Genomic DNA, 15128 nt, shown 5'->3' on the forward strand with positions numbered 1-15128 from the left:
TGCAGTAAGATTTCCTAGGGGAGGAGACGACCACATTATCAGTTGTGATCAGCTGCATAAAATACCGAGATGCTTTGTGGTCTGTGTGTCATGGCAACGTGCTCTGGATGAAATAGGGACCGACTCTTCTAACAGGACTTATTATAAAAGTTTTTCCAGATACAAACACTAACTACTTATTTCCTTCCTTACACTGTGCCGTGCCAGTTCTCTTTATTACTGTTTTATTTAGACAAAGAAATTCCACTTGTTAGATACTAACATGTCATATTACTACGATCAGGCTTAATTGCATTTACTACAATCTGGGTTCATTGTATTTTTCATGTTGGCTATACATTGGTGCATGTATGCATATGTGTATAGTGCCAAGTACTTTTCTAAGTTAAGTCCTATTTTTCAAATATAAATGAAAAGAAATGAATATGTGAGAACGGAAGAGTATGCGCGTGTGAGAATGTATGAGTGTATGTTTGAATGTGCAATAGTCCGATTGTGTACATAAAGTGATGGGTGCACGTCAGTGTATGGAAGTATGTGTGCCACGATGCGTGTGTTTGTGTGTGTCTGCATGTGTGCCAGTGTCTGCATGTGTGTGTGTATGTGTGTGTAAGCATGCATGTGTGTGTGCATGTCTGTGCGACTGCATGTATGTGTTTGCGTGCGTGTGTGTTCATGCATGTGTGTATGCGTGTCTGTGTGCATGTGTATTTGTGCATACGTGTGCATGTGTATGTGTGCGTGTGTGCATGTGTATGTGTGCGTGTGTGCATGTCTGTGTGTGTGCGAGTGTGTGTATGTTCGTGCATGCATGCATATGTGTATGCATGTGTGTGTGTGCGTATGTGTGTGCATGCCTGTGTGTGTGTATGCATGTGTGTGTGCGTGTGTGTGCGTGTGTGCATGTCTGTGTGTGTGTATGCGTGTGTGTGTGTGTGTGTGTGTATGTATGTGCATGCATGTGTGTATGTGTGTGCATGCCTGTGTGTGCGTGTATGTATGTGTATGCGTGTGTGTGTGTGTGCATGTGTGTGTGTGTGTGTGTGTATGCGTGTGCATGCCTGTGTGTGTGTGCATGCCTGTGTGTGCGTGTATGCGTGTGTGTGTGTGCATGCGTGTGTGTGTGTGTGTGCATGCGTGTGTGCCCACATCCACCCCTTCCAGCTGCATCTTCCCCTGCTTCAGTCCAGTGCGCGCACATCTAAAATTGATCGTCTGCAGTGGCGGAGCGTCGCAGCGCTGGCCGCCGGATTCGGCGCGGGCAGCGGAAGGTCGCGGCCAAGGACGATCCGCGCCCTGCCCCGGCACCGCCGGCCGACGCCGTACCTGTGACCGCCGTGGAGGAACGTCCGTCCCCCTCTCCCGTCTCCTCCAGTCCCTCTCAAACGAAACGCACGTCGCGATGCTGCGCTGCCAGTCCCTCACGCTGTGGATGCGTATCTCATAAGAGTGATCTGAACTCGCAGGTGCTATTTTCAATTCCGCAACCATTTTATTGGGTGTCCCCTCCCCTGCGCTCTTTTACCAGACAGGGTTAAGACCCTGTTAGCGCGGCAGTCAAAATAGGGACTTAGCTAGCAAAAACAAAATGCCTGCGAGCATATCGTGTCATTTCAGGCCAGGACTTCGGCAGGTGATGAGATGATTTCATGCCAGAACTATCCGGGAGGACCGCCTCAGCTGCTTTCGGATGAATACAGGACCGGCAGCTGCTGCTCTGCTGCCCTCCAGTCACGTATGCAAGCGAGCGAAGGTTCATAGCTATTCTTCCAACAAACGTGTCTGAATGGCAATCTTGCAAAAAGTCTGACAAGTGACTCACAAACAAAGTGTAAGTCCACTTCTGGTGATTTCACAGGTCTTAGGGGTTAGCTGGTATAGGGATGGTTTTGAATAGGATGAGAGAAAAACATGCAGGTGATGTTCCACAAATAAACCAACATAACACAGTCCTTTAAATTCTTAACACAAATTGAATAGATCACAGACTAAGTGTAGGAACCATATGGTTCAGTTATTCTATGACATCTGTGGTCTTATCCGTTCTTGGATTTATCTTGTGGTCACTTTATTTCTCCCTAAATAAGCAAACTTGCCATGCCCAGAGACTATTTACACACGCAGATAAATTTACTCCTGGTTACTGTGCCATTGGGCATGGGATATTCACACAATATTCAGCCAACAGTTGCACTTGTTAATCAAATAAAATGAACAGGCTCACCCTTAAAATATTAAGACTGAAAGCAGTCCACTCTTCCACCAGTGGAACAGTGAACAATTAAGCGAAGTAAACACTTTGTGGGGGATATACCCTGCAAAGAGATCTTATAGAGATATATATATGGCTACGATAAAAAATGATCCATGGTTTCAAATTCAGACAAATTGAATCTTCTTTCATTGTTAATAGAATGTACCTATGAGTCAGCTCACTTTTTTCCCCAGTAAGCTATACAACTTCATCTTTTGCATTTTATCTTTTTTTAAAATATATTTATAAATGACAAATCTTTACATTTATTGAACAGCCAGAAGCGGTTGGAAGCTGTCACTAACAGGCTGTGCTTTTTTGTTGCGTCTTTTTTTTTTTTTCTAGCCCTGTAACAAGCTGAAATAATGGCTGCGACGGAGGAGCCTGCAGCCCGAGCCGCGGCTCGTTTGAAAGCATCCTCCCGGAGGCGGTGACTCCTCGGAGCCCCGGCGGGGAAACGAAGACGCCCGCGGTCTGGAGGCGGGAACCGCCACGCGCGACCGGGGCCGCTCCCGCCGAGACGCGCCCGGTCGCCACGGGAACGCGTTGCTCCGGCTGCCCCGATTGCCCCGCGGCCCGCCGGAAGAGCTGCGTGACTTGTTAGGCGCCCGAGACGCGAGGCGGCGGGACGCTTAAACAAATGCGGAAAATTAATTTGGTTAATGAGCTATTAGTTTCTTTTCTTTTTTTTTCCAAACGAAGGCATGCTAATCTGTTCGTTTAAGGGAGCAACTGTCAGAAAATCGGTTCAGTGGGAAGGGAAGCACAGTACAGTGTTTAGCTTTAACGGGTTCTGCTGACTGATTCTAATGGCATCCCCGGCATTATTTGACCCCCTGTCCTTCTCGCACCTCCTGCTGTGGGCTAAGCAATTAGGCCCGGCAGAGACAGCTCTCCCTCCATTGTCTTTAAGATAACTGGGGGAAGGAGGGGTGAGCTGATGCCTTGTTAGAGGGGGGGCCCTGCTGTCCCACTACCCCCACACCCCCCGCCCCCCCCCCTGCGCGTCAGCGTGACACCTTCGGCGTGAGCGTGTGCGGGCGGATCTGTAAACGCTGGGTGTGGCGTAAACTGATTGCAGCCTGTGAGATCCGACAGCGCTGGGGGGACCGAATGTGGATTCTCTCACCATGGCCACCGCGACGAGCCCTGTCATCTTTGCTGCTCAGGCAGAACAACGGTCCTCCTTAAACCGCAGTTGTATAAACAAAAAATCCACAGCACTTTACTTGAGCTCGTGCCAAAACGTCAGAATGATACTTGTCATAACCAGCCATGACACCACATTACAGCTTAGGAGCAATGTTGTTTTATGAAGTACACGTATGTGCGGTTATTTTAAGCTATAGCTCAGTATGTTTTATAAAATGATCTGTTTACATTATGACATTCCAATGTTTAGCATATGCTGTAATATGCAGTCCCGACTAGTTACGACAGGTGTTATGTCATGCTTATGACAGAGTTGTGCAGGTGTTACAGTGTAGACCTTAAAATAGGCCTTCCAGAAAGTCAAAAATGAATAGAATAGGGCTGGCATTATTGGCAAAAACCTTACCATGATATACTTTTTCATATCAGTCAATAACTGAAATATATTCATATGTTCCATCTTTTCCCACATTTCAACATAGCGCTATGCAAAAAATATTTTCCATCAAAGGTCAATAACCTGCAAAAGCCTCATGAATCCTTCCTTTTCCACAGTGCTGGAAAAGGGCAGAATGTCTTTAGTAAGACAGTATGATAATGCACTAGTGAAATCTTTGTATCATTTTGATTTCTTGTTTTTTATAGAGCATAAGGATACATGTCTGAGAGCCTGCTCCTGATATAGACCGGTTGGTTGCCTCATCACATTAACTTATCTGAAGATGTATGATATCAGTCCTTTTCCTGCTGTTATGCAAATTGTCACCTGCCTCCTGTTTGGAGGCGCTAAAAAGTTAGCCACAATTGTTTGTTGCTTGGGTCGCACATCACTCGCAACAGTTATACTGGTATCTTGGCTGGTGCTGGGGCATCCAAATCTATGGTAGCACCTCAAACTAAACCTTCATGTGCACTCAGATGGTCCAGGATTGGTTCCCCCTCATTCATTCTTGTTAAGGGCCACCAAAATGCTAAAGGTGGTTCTGAAGAGTACCATCCGTTAGAGCAATAAAAGCTCTGCAAGTGGGCCCACGGACTACTAGCGTCCTGTTGAATCTTACCATGAAAATCCAAATACTTCCCAAACATCAGCTCAATACATCGTCAGTTTGTTCATAGTTTTCAGCCAGGATGCTGATGCAAACAAATGGCTACCACAGCGGAAGAAATTTATAGCGGTGAGATTATGCGTGCGAGAAGGGCGTGGGACGTGTTCAGAAAGCAAAACAATTTGATTAAATTAAAATGCAGCTGCTTGTTTACACTTCCGAATGCTAATTTTACCATTTCAATTAAATGCTTTTTTTTGTTGGCATTTGAATTTTGTTCTAATTAGTTCTGACAGCCCTAAAGTACACCAGTTAGACTAAAACTCTGTATATAGCAGCCTTTTATACCTGTTTTTTTGTTGGTGCTCTATAAACATGCAATGCGATAATAAAGTAACCCTTTGAAGAGTAGATTTTTTGGACTCCCACCCCCCACCCCCCCCCAAAAAAGTCAGTGTTCTGGAACTCCATTGCTTTCAGTTACCAGTAGTGATTGTTACATCAGCATTAGAATGTTCAGTGAAGAACATTCTAATCACATGTTTGTGGTCTTACACCTCAACAAGTTAAACACATATCAGACTTGGAATTAAATGAATACAATTCTGATGACCTGCAGAGTGATGTCCATCATGCAGCAGAAAAAAAAGAGAAGAGAATATAGTGACGGGTGTTATCAGGGAGCACGCTTTCCGATGACATCAGCTCAGGAGCGCATTTCTCAGCTCGTACCCATGGCTCCGTCCCCTCTGTTTCCATTGTTTCGCTAAGCGGCTATATAAAGCAGCAGGGTCTCTGAGGCCTAGGGTTGACCCCTACACCTTAAGAAAATGTTAGTTTTAATCCCTCCTAATGCTAGCAGTCAAGTTGAGGTGTGAATTCACTCGAGTGACAAGTGTGTCCATATCTTGATTGCCACCGGTGGCCCAGTCCCCTTTTTATCCACAGATGAGGTGAGAAGCGCCCAACGGGGGAGGATTGGGAGTGGGCTGCTATTCACAAAATGATGATATGGCTTTTATGACCCCCTTGCTCCTTTCATTGAGCTTTTTGTGTGTGTGTGTGTGCGTGTGCACGTGGGGGAGGAGGGGGGTGGGGTTGGGGGTGGTAACTTTCCCTGCTCAGTGATGAAGTAATGTTGGTCAGAAACGGCTATGGTTAAGATAAGAGAAAAAGGGGAAGGAAAGGAGAAGAAAAGGATGGTAAGCGGGTAAGGGTAAGTGGTGTCTAAATTGGTTTTAAAAGAAAAATTGAGAGGAGCAGTGTTAATAATTGCGAGCACTTAATGCAGTAAAATTCGGATAAACAAAGTTGATGATTATTATGCTGATTAAATATGGTGCTGATAATCTTTCTCCCAGTTATTTGTCCCAGATAACTTAATTAAAATTCATAGCATGTCAATTTTGTGCACATCCAGACTTTATAAAAATGATTTAAAAATTTTATTTAACAAACCAAAATATGATTAATGTCATAAATCGATTCTCATGCCATTTATTTATAATATCATAGAGATGTGTAATTTTTGTAAAAGCAATCATTTTTTAATCAGCCCTTAGTTTCCATAGGCAGTGTTTTAGCAATGTTGTACTTCTTCTTGCCAACTGAAAAATGGTTGTCGGCATAAACCACCAACAAACAAGCGAGGACATGAAAATACTAAATAGATCAGACAGGCACAAAAGTCTTTTTCATACATATTCATAGCACACTGTGCAATGCCATTCTCTTTCACTATAAATCCATGCAACAACAAAGCAATTGTTTTCAAAAATGTTTATGTTTGTGCATACATTAAAGGAAGGTGGTGATATCCAGCAGCTACGATGCTTTATCATTAACTTTAAACAACACGGCAATGAAGTGTTGGATTCCTGTGACACCTACACATTATCACATGGTTAAGTTGTTGAAATGAAAGAAATGAGCAAGAAAATAAAGTAATGACACGTTTGCGTAAGGTCCAACCCCCCCCCCCCCCCCCCCCCAGCACCCAGTGTGAACAGATATCCCTATGGACAGGAAATAAATGACAAGAAAACCAAACAGGAGGCAGGTGACAATTTGCATAACAGCAGGAAAAGGACTGATATCATACATCTTCAGATAAGTTAATGTGATGAGGCAACCAACCGGTCTATATCAGGAGCAGGCTCTCAGACATGTATCCTTATGCTCTATAATAAAACCATATGAATACACATATCCTTCAACTGTCTTTGTGCTAGTTCTCATAAGAGAGACAGACTGGGCATGTTTCAGTATCTCACAATAAGATTGTGTGTGTGTGTGTGTGTGGTAGAGGGTGTAACTCAGACAAGCATCATTTAATTTCCCAATGATCAGCGATAATGTAATGCCTGCTTCTGCCTGACTGTTCATTATTTGCATTAACTGTCACTTCTTCATTTGTACTTCACAATAAGGCAAACATTTTTGTGCATTGAAGAAGGCTTGGGTAGCAACATTTACATGCTCTAAACACATAACAATCCATGAATATTGCTCTTTAATTAGCTTATTTAAACACAATTTTAAAACAATATTTCTGTTTCACCCTGCACCCATTCACAGTGCTAAATCTGAAACTCTTTTAGTGTGTCTAGTATGTCAAAGCATATGTCCATTGAAAACCTTTATGTTTAATAAAACGTTGCTTCAACAAAAGAATGTGCTATTAAACCAACAACAATATCACGATAACAGTGGTCGTCTAGTCAATTTATTAATTTCAAACTAAGTGAATGGAAGCCTGAAATTTTGAATGTCCAGAAATGGAACAACAGTGTGAATCTTAATTAGTCTACATTCCCTTATCAAAGAAAAATCTATTCATTCTTTAGTATATCATGCGTGAGAGAAGAGTAGGAGGAGCACTGGAGAGTTGTAGTCAGCAACCCGAGAAGCACCGATGAGGTCATTCTAAAGCAACACCATATTTGCAAATGGAACAGAAGAGAGAAAAAAAGGAGAGAAAAAAAAAAGGGCAGCGCTTCTTGCAGCCCCATCCTCCGCACTGAGGCAGCTAAAGCATGCGGTGAATGGCATGCTCTGAAAGGAAGCTCGGCTATCTGAGCAGAAGTGGTTAGTGCACTTCTCCCCTCCCCCCACGCGGTGTTAAAAACAAAATCTCCTTTTCTGCTTTGTGCCTGAAACTATTGAGTCAACAAATGTCACTGCAGCCAGGGCAGGAGCCGGCGGGAAAGGGGCGGGGTCTACTTTAAGGCCGGACTGATGCTAGGGGGAGATTATTTTCAGACAAGAACCACCTGTTAAATCAGCACAGGACAGAGAAGGAAATTAAACCCTGAGAGACAGAGATAGAGAAAGCCCTGTTGGGAAAGGCCAGTGACTGAACAATTAATTTGCACAACACTTTGAAAGAGAACAGCTTGTCTGCAATATATTCACCCAGAAGAATAAAAAAATACATTGTGAGAAAGTACTGCTTAATATTTCCCATGCTATTATTTAAATATAGTACAATTATTACATCTTAGAAAGATGCAATTGGTAAATTCACAAAGAAAATAATAACCTTTTTATCAAGCTGAAACTGAGTGACAGAGAGAAAACCTCACCATTCATACACAAACCAAATGAACATACAAACACATACAAGAATGCCAACGTCCAATATCACATTGAGCCAGCTGAATAGCATAACAAAGATAATGAAATGCTGTGTATACATCTATCAAAATGAAAGACTGAAAGGCTTATAAAGTGTTATTGTGGCAAATGCCTATTTTTGCCAAGTACCCAATGACACCTGAAGCCCCTCCTTCACCACCATCATGCCCTACAGTGGTGAATTTAACTTTTAAACTCCCCTTCCACACACAAATGCACGCACGCACACGCACACACACACACACACACACACACGCACACGCACGACCCTGTTTCTAGCCCACGTGGCCAATGTAAACAGGAGGTGGGACTTGGCAGACTCAGAGAGAGAAATATGCTGGCTCTACAGGGGATTTTCAAAGGTTCTAGTGTGGTTCTATCCCCGATCTAAAAAGGAGCCGCTGGCTTCCATGTGGCAGAATAGCCAATATGGCCGTGTAAACTGAGAGCAGGGCTGGTCTGTGAGTTTAAGCAGACTGCAGCAAGGGCCCAGAAGGGGGGAACTCTGCTGGCTTGACAGAGAGAAACTGACTGCAGAACAAGGAAGTATAGTGTGTGTGTTTTTATGAGTGTGTGTTTTTATGTGTGTGTATTTGTGTGTGAGTGTGTGTTCATGTGTGTGTGTGTGTGTGTGTGTATGGGTGTGTGCATGTGTGTGTGTGTATGTGTGTACGTGTGTGTGTGCACGCGAGGCGTGGAGGAGTGGGGATTATAAAAAAAACCCCAGAGAACTGTAGACGGTTGCGTTGAATCCTCCTGAGTCACCCTTCTTCCTGTCTGCTGAGGGCGGGCTGCTGTGGGGGCTGAGGAGAAAACAGGAGGGGCTAGCAGAGTATGAAGCCAGCAGCCAGAGCCATATCCGGAACGATCCAGTCCAGTGCTTCCGGACAGCCAGCGTAGTGTTCACTATTGTGTGCGGCTGGAAAAGAAAAAAAAAAGGAGGGAGGGAGGGTGGGTGGGGGGAGAGAAACCCTGACCCTTTGTGCGGGAAGAACTCAGCAGGAAAGTGATTTTGAAATTACTTTAGTTCGCCAGCAAGGCAGTCTTCCCCCTGTACAGCAGGCTGAGTTCACCAGTCCTGCCTGCCTCTGTGCCGGTGCGCTTTCACATGGACGACCCGGAGAAGGGCCTGACAGCGACACCAAGCTTCTCCTTCTGATGACGAGAGCACACGTCACGCTGACCCATGAATATTGATGCGGAGGATAGTCTGTTTCATAGAAGAACAGAAGGAAGCAAGATGGCTGCCCTTTAGGATTTGTTAAAGAGGAGACCCAGACGGTTTGCTGGAATTCTGCAAAGTGGAGGGACAGAAAAAGAGGTGAGGGTTTTCTCTGGTTTCTTTTCCTTTCAGCCCTTCTCCTCCTGTCCCTCGGTCTTCTCCGAATTTGGTGTGAAGCTCAGGTCTCGGCAGACCAATGTGTCCTGTTACAAGCGAGAGCTGCTATTATAAGGAGGGGATATTAGATAAAGCTTCCCCAACATGGCTGACATTTTTTTTTTCTTTTCTTGTTTGTAGTATTAAAAAGAAAACAAGCCTAGTGCTTTTATCTCTAAGGCAGTGCTCTTTGGATGGTCTTTTTAAGCTGTTTTAGAAAATGTTGACCTTTGGAAGGCTGTGCAGGACTTTTTTTCTTAAGGCTTTATCAACAAATGCTATTGATGAAGTAGAGTGGAGCTTCTGGCTGAATGTGTTTTCTGCCTCTGTGTATCTGCTAGTCTTGACAGGATAATTTTCTTTAATGCTTGATGAAAGGGTTTGGTTGTTCTGTAAACTGTAAAGAGCATGTTTTTAATTTCCATCTCACTTCTGGTTTTTTTCACCCCCTCCATTTTTTATTCCCCCCCCCCCACCACAAATACTTTTTCTGTTCAGCTTTCTCCCTCAGACTTTATTAAATGCAGTTGTCTGTATATGTTGTTTATTTGTAGTTAATCAGCCAAAAGGGATGGAGTAGGTAAAGTGTAAACTCTGTAGCGCTGTAGAAAGTGGTATTGAAGCCCGAGGAGGAGTTGTGTGCGTGGGGGTATAGGGTCTCTTCTGGCTTTGTGAATCCCCTGAATCAGCTTTCATTACATTGAGCAGTGAATGACAAGCCGACACAAAGGCGAGCGCAGTTGAAGTAGGGGTGGTGTGCGTGTGTGTGAGTGTGTGTGTGCGCGCGTGTGTGCGTGCATGTGTGCGTGTGTGGGGGTGGGGGGTGGAAAAAAGAAAAAGAATTGGTGGTGGTTGAAGACTACAAGGTCAGGAGCCTTAAAGGAAATGAAACCCTATCCCGCTACACCATTACCATTGGGAACGGGGAGAGGGGATTCTGTGAGAGAGGCAGGGGTCTCTCAAAAACAGCCATGGCATTCTCCTTCTCACGAGTGTTTCTCCGTCATTTGCTGATTAGTGTCAATGGAGTCTTAACCACAGTCATGTGGACATCTTATGCCTTTCCCTCAAAACTAACCACATACGTACAAATGTCCTTTTTGCAATACATATATGTATATGTATATATAACTATATATATATATATATATAGTTATATATATATGTATAACTATATATATATATATATATATATATAACTATATATATATATATATAGTTATATATATATATATGTGTGTGTGTGTGTATGTATGCATTGCAAAAAAGTGTATATGTATTGCTATAGTGTGTAGTGTCTCCAGCAGTGCTTTCCTTGCATTCCTGCTTGCATTTCAGTGTTGCTTCATATGTGGTGAGAAAAGTGGTGTGATTATCATGTGAGCAGGGGAATATTCCCATGTCTGTTCAGATATACTTTTGAAATAAGCCACGCTAGTAAGCATGGAGCATAGCCAACATTATTGTAAAGAACGTGTTCTAAGAAATATCACAAATAAAGAAAGTGGCGAACAGTGGTCACCACAGAAGATAGATGTTTTGGATGGATGTTTTGAGGAATAGTGCACTGACTGAGTTTGTTACTGATGTATTGTTATTTTAAATGAGTGTATTGAGAATGATAAGTAATGCATTAATGATCTTAAACTTAGCACCAGTGATGTAATAGTATAATATGGCGATGAAGCAGACTGTCAAAAATAATTAAATACAAGGTGAAATCAATGTAAATTCATTGGAAAAATAGGGCTTCAGTTTTTTTTTGTGCCTCGCTCAAACTATAGCAGATTTAGGAGAAATATGAGAACATACGTTTGTAAATAAGTTTGCTACTATTTTGGCTGGCTCACTTACAAGGTGTTAGAGTATCAGCTACTGTAAATTGTTTTTATTGCCTTTAATACCTCTCTATCTCTTGAACAAATGAATTGCAAATTGAACTTTGTTGAATTTGCTAACAGACATATTAGGATTAGCATGACAATTACCAAAGGAGAGGATATCAGATAAAGACCTAACTTGCTTGCTTATTTGGTTTGTGTATTCTGAAACCTTGCACTTTCATCGGCAGGATACAATGGCTCACAATGCAGTTTGTGTAATATGCAAAATAAGTCATGAGGACACAACAAGTGGGCTCTAATGGAGCGTTGTAAATAAAAACCACAGTAAGGGGGCTCGGAGGTAGGTGGTAAAATGCAAATTCAGAAACAATGATGGAATTTTTGCTACTTCAGTAGCATCTCTTCTCCAGTATGAGCCTGTATTAAACATCATTCAATGCAGTGGAAATCCTGTGTTTGTTTTAAAAGTTTATGCCATGTACAGAAGAGTATTTCAATTCAGTTTCAGGGGCAAGAAGGAGGCGGAATTATGTACATTAGGACAAATGTCTGAACAGCTGTTCAATTTATGAAACATCCCGCTAGATTTCTTTGTACAGCAGGGAATGTGCGATTTCCTTTTCAGCGTAAATTACTATACACATGCCCACAGTGAATCCTATAAATAGCCAAGAAATGACGTTGTAGAGTGTAGTACGGTGTTATGAAGTCTTGCTTGCTAAGCACAGTGTTATATCATCCAAAAAACACATTTAAGTCAAGGAGGGGGAAAATTTGTTAAGAAGGGATAATTGTGGGGTACAACTCTCACTAGTTGTCAGTATTGCGTTCCATCCAGTCGGTGACATGGCATTGTTTTGATATGGCAAGCATGGCCATTGACGCAGTGTCAACATCATCGTGACAGGCAGGGCAGAGTTCACAACACAAGCTTTATTTTGCTGAGATACAGTGAAAAACTTTGAGGAATGCTACCTAAATGATTTCTTATCATATGTAATGGCACTACAGTGACCAATTTAGTCCTGATAAGAAATTGAGGGTGGATAATTCTCATTTAAAAAAATCGTTGTACTCAAATTACCCATTTCACAGACTGATCTAATGCTACTTTAAAAAAAAAAAGACTTGATACCAAGCAGAACTGGTCTGACTGTCAATTTTCCTTTAGAAAAAAATCACCCTTCCAAATTTACTTCTGTCAAAAAAAGGCAAAAAACAAAGTTATTAGTAGAACAACTCATTGTTATTGTTCCATTATTGCTAAAAAGGGGAGCAGAGAATCGAGTCAATAGTATTGTTGTAAGTATAGAATTGATTAGTGGCAAATACTTAAACATTATCTTTTAGAAAAAAAATAGAATCTCCACAATGTTATGATATGATTCTAAGAGATGACTCAACCTGTTGTGACATCATAAAAATGTGCCATATCTGCACTGTCTTCAGGTCAGACATTCAAAACAAAATGGAGGGTAGTAGAGTCAGTTGAGCAGGCAGGCCAATACAGTTCATTGTGTTACTAATCTCTGGTGATAGCCAGCAATCTAAGGTCTTTCAATGTTTTATTTCAACAGAAAACACAATATCAATATTGGTAAGCACGTTCAAATTACCACACTGTTCCAAAACAATTCTGCCTCTTACAATGGACGGGACTCAGCATTGACACAGTTAGCTCAGGCATCGAATTTCAAACTGGCTCTGCTGAAAGTAAGGTGGTAGAGCCAGTTTGAAAGCTGACATATGTGTCTAAACAAAGGTCATAGCTTGAGAGCACCTTGAACACTGAAAGGACAACTGCATTGCCTAGTAACCAGTCAGTGATCACGAAGATCATGTTTCCCAAACCAGACAAAGAGAGGTCATACTGAACATTTTTACAGCTATTGATTTCATTTCTAACTGCCATCAATAAGGGTTCTTTTTTTCTCTGTGAAACCAAACCCTGGTCAGCATGACATATTTCAGATACAAATATCATAAAGTCAGTACAATTTCAGGCTTTTCTAAAACTTTCAGTTGTTTCTGTTCCATGTCATTGCAGTAATGACAAACAACATCAGTGTAAAAACAGCCATGTGAACAGCTCTGACTGTACCATTTGTGAGCATGGGTTCTTTCTCAAGCCTCGCATAAAGCCAAGTGTAAAACTGGTGGAGATTGTAATTAGATGCATCTGCGTGCTATTGGTTTTGGGTTTCTTGCATTTACATTAGATAAAATGTAATTCAATATAGCATTTATGGTATTACAAAAAATTTGACATTTAGCAGATGCTGTTATCCAGAACAACTTACAAAACCTTTATGACTGCTTACAGAAAACTCTGTCTCTCGATATTCACCATATCTGTAATCAGCATGTGTTTAAAGAGCATGCTTCGGAAGGCCGAGCCTTAAAAAGTGAACCAAGCCCTTCCTTTTACGTTACTCAACTGACTGAGTGAAAACCACAGTGCAACTCCCTGCCCCAGTTACTCATAGCTTTGCATTGCACAATTACTCTCAGCCACTGAGTCACACCTACCGGCTATGCAACGATAACCACGAGAGCTAGGCGACACGGCACGGCCCGATGCCGAGAACGCGAAGACCGATCGGTTTCTGGCTCCCTCCTCCGCGTTTCCCGGCCCGTCTTTTTACCCCCCCCTCCCTGCTTCTCCGCATTAACGAAGAACCCTGGAAATGACAAGTGCGGGGAAGCCGGGCGGGCAGCGATCCTCGGCCCGCAGCACGTGTATCGATGTCAGAGGGAGTTTGCTCCCGGAGTTGAGCTCTCGCGAGCGAGCGAGAAGGGGGAGGGCCCGAGAAGCCGGCCCACGTGGGCCGGCGCACATGGCCGCTCTGTTTACAAACAGCGTCCCGGCATTCCGGAGGCCGGTTACGTAATGACCCAAAGAGAGCCGCGTCTCTCTCTCTCTCTCTCCCCGAGCCGGCGATATTTGAATATCGCCACCGCCGGCGCCGCCCGCTGCCGCTGTCGAGCGCCCTCCCGCCGGGAGCGCCGAGGCTGAAGGTTTTTTCCGCGGGCGGCAGCCGAAGCGATAGCCCGGCGGAACGTGGCGACGGCGAGGACGAGCGCTCGCGAGAATCTCGCCGCCGGTCGACCAGCGAGGCCATCGTTCAGCCCGATTGGGACCACATCTTCTATGCGCACATGTCCTGTGTGGGTGGAGGTTCCTCGGTAACCACGGGTTGCTACCGTGAAATGGCAAGAAACGTATCGTGAAAGACTCTGTTTTTTTCCGCTAGCCTTCTCGTGGTTGAGTTTACAGACATTTCACACAACAAGGTGGAACTAGAAAAATCAGGCAAGTGAAAGAGACCTTTTTGTTTGCTTCTAGATTGTGTAGTCAAACTCAGGGTCTTAAAGGTGGGAGGGGGGGTGGCAACTATGACACATCACTCTTTTTCCTTCAAAGACTGTCTTTTCTGTAAGATCTTTGTAGGGGCAGATTTCCTTTGAAGAGGTGTCAGTTCATTGGTAAATGTGGTTTTCAAAATTTGTGGGGTTTACTGGTACCAGCTGTGCAAATTCTAAGAAAAGTTGAGCTACTTTGTATATAAAACACACAAAGGAAACACACACACAGACTACACACAAACATACATACATAAGGGCTATATGCACACGTACGCACATAGACACATCTGAGTTGGTGGGGAAACACCGAACAAATAATCTCCCGTTTTTTTTTCTTTTTCTGAATGACCTGTGCTACTTAAACAGTCTCTCACACACAAGCAGACAAAAGGAAATGAAAGACATGTGATAGTGTGCAACAGATATGACTCTACTGCCTTCTGACATTG

General features: G+C 43.2%; 1 protein-coding gene across 1 annotated transcript in view; it reads left to right on the top strand.

The window, feature by feature from the left end:
• The first annotated feature begins 9062 nt into the window (after nucleotides 1-9062).
• tet2 (tet methylcytosine dioxygenase 2) overlaps nucleotides 9063-15128 on the top strand; it is a 35786-nt gene continuing 29720 nt past the window's right edge. Inside the window, exon 1 of the mRNA XM_035417552.1 lies at nucleotides 9063-9412. The gene's annotated coding sequence lies outside the window, so the exon portion shown is untranslated. The remainder of the gene's footprint in view (nucleotides 9413-15128) is intronic.

This window comes from Anguilla anguilla, chromosome 5 (genome assembly GCF_013347855.1).
Source record: "Anguilla anguilla isolate fAngAng1 chromosome 5, fAngAng1.pri, whole genome shotgun sequence".
NCBI lineage: Eukaryota > Metazoa > Chordata > Actinopteri > Anguilliformes > Anguillidae > Anguilla > Anguilla anguilla.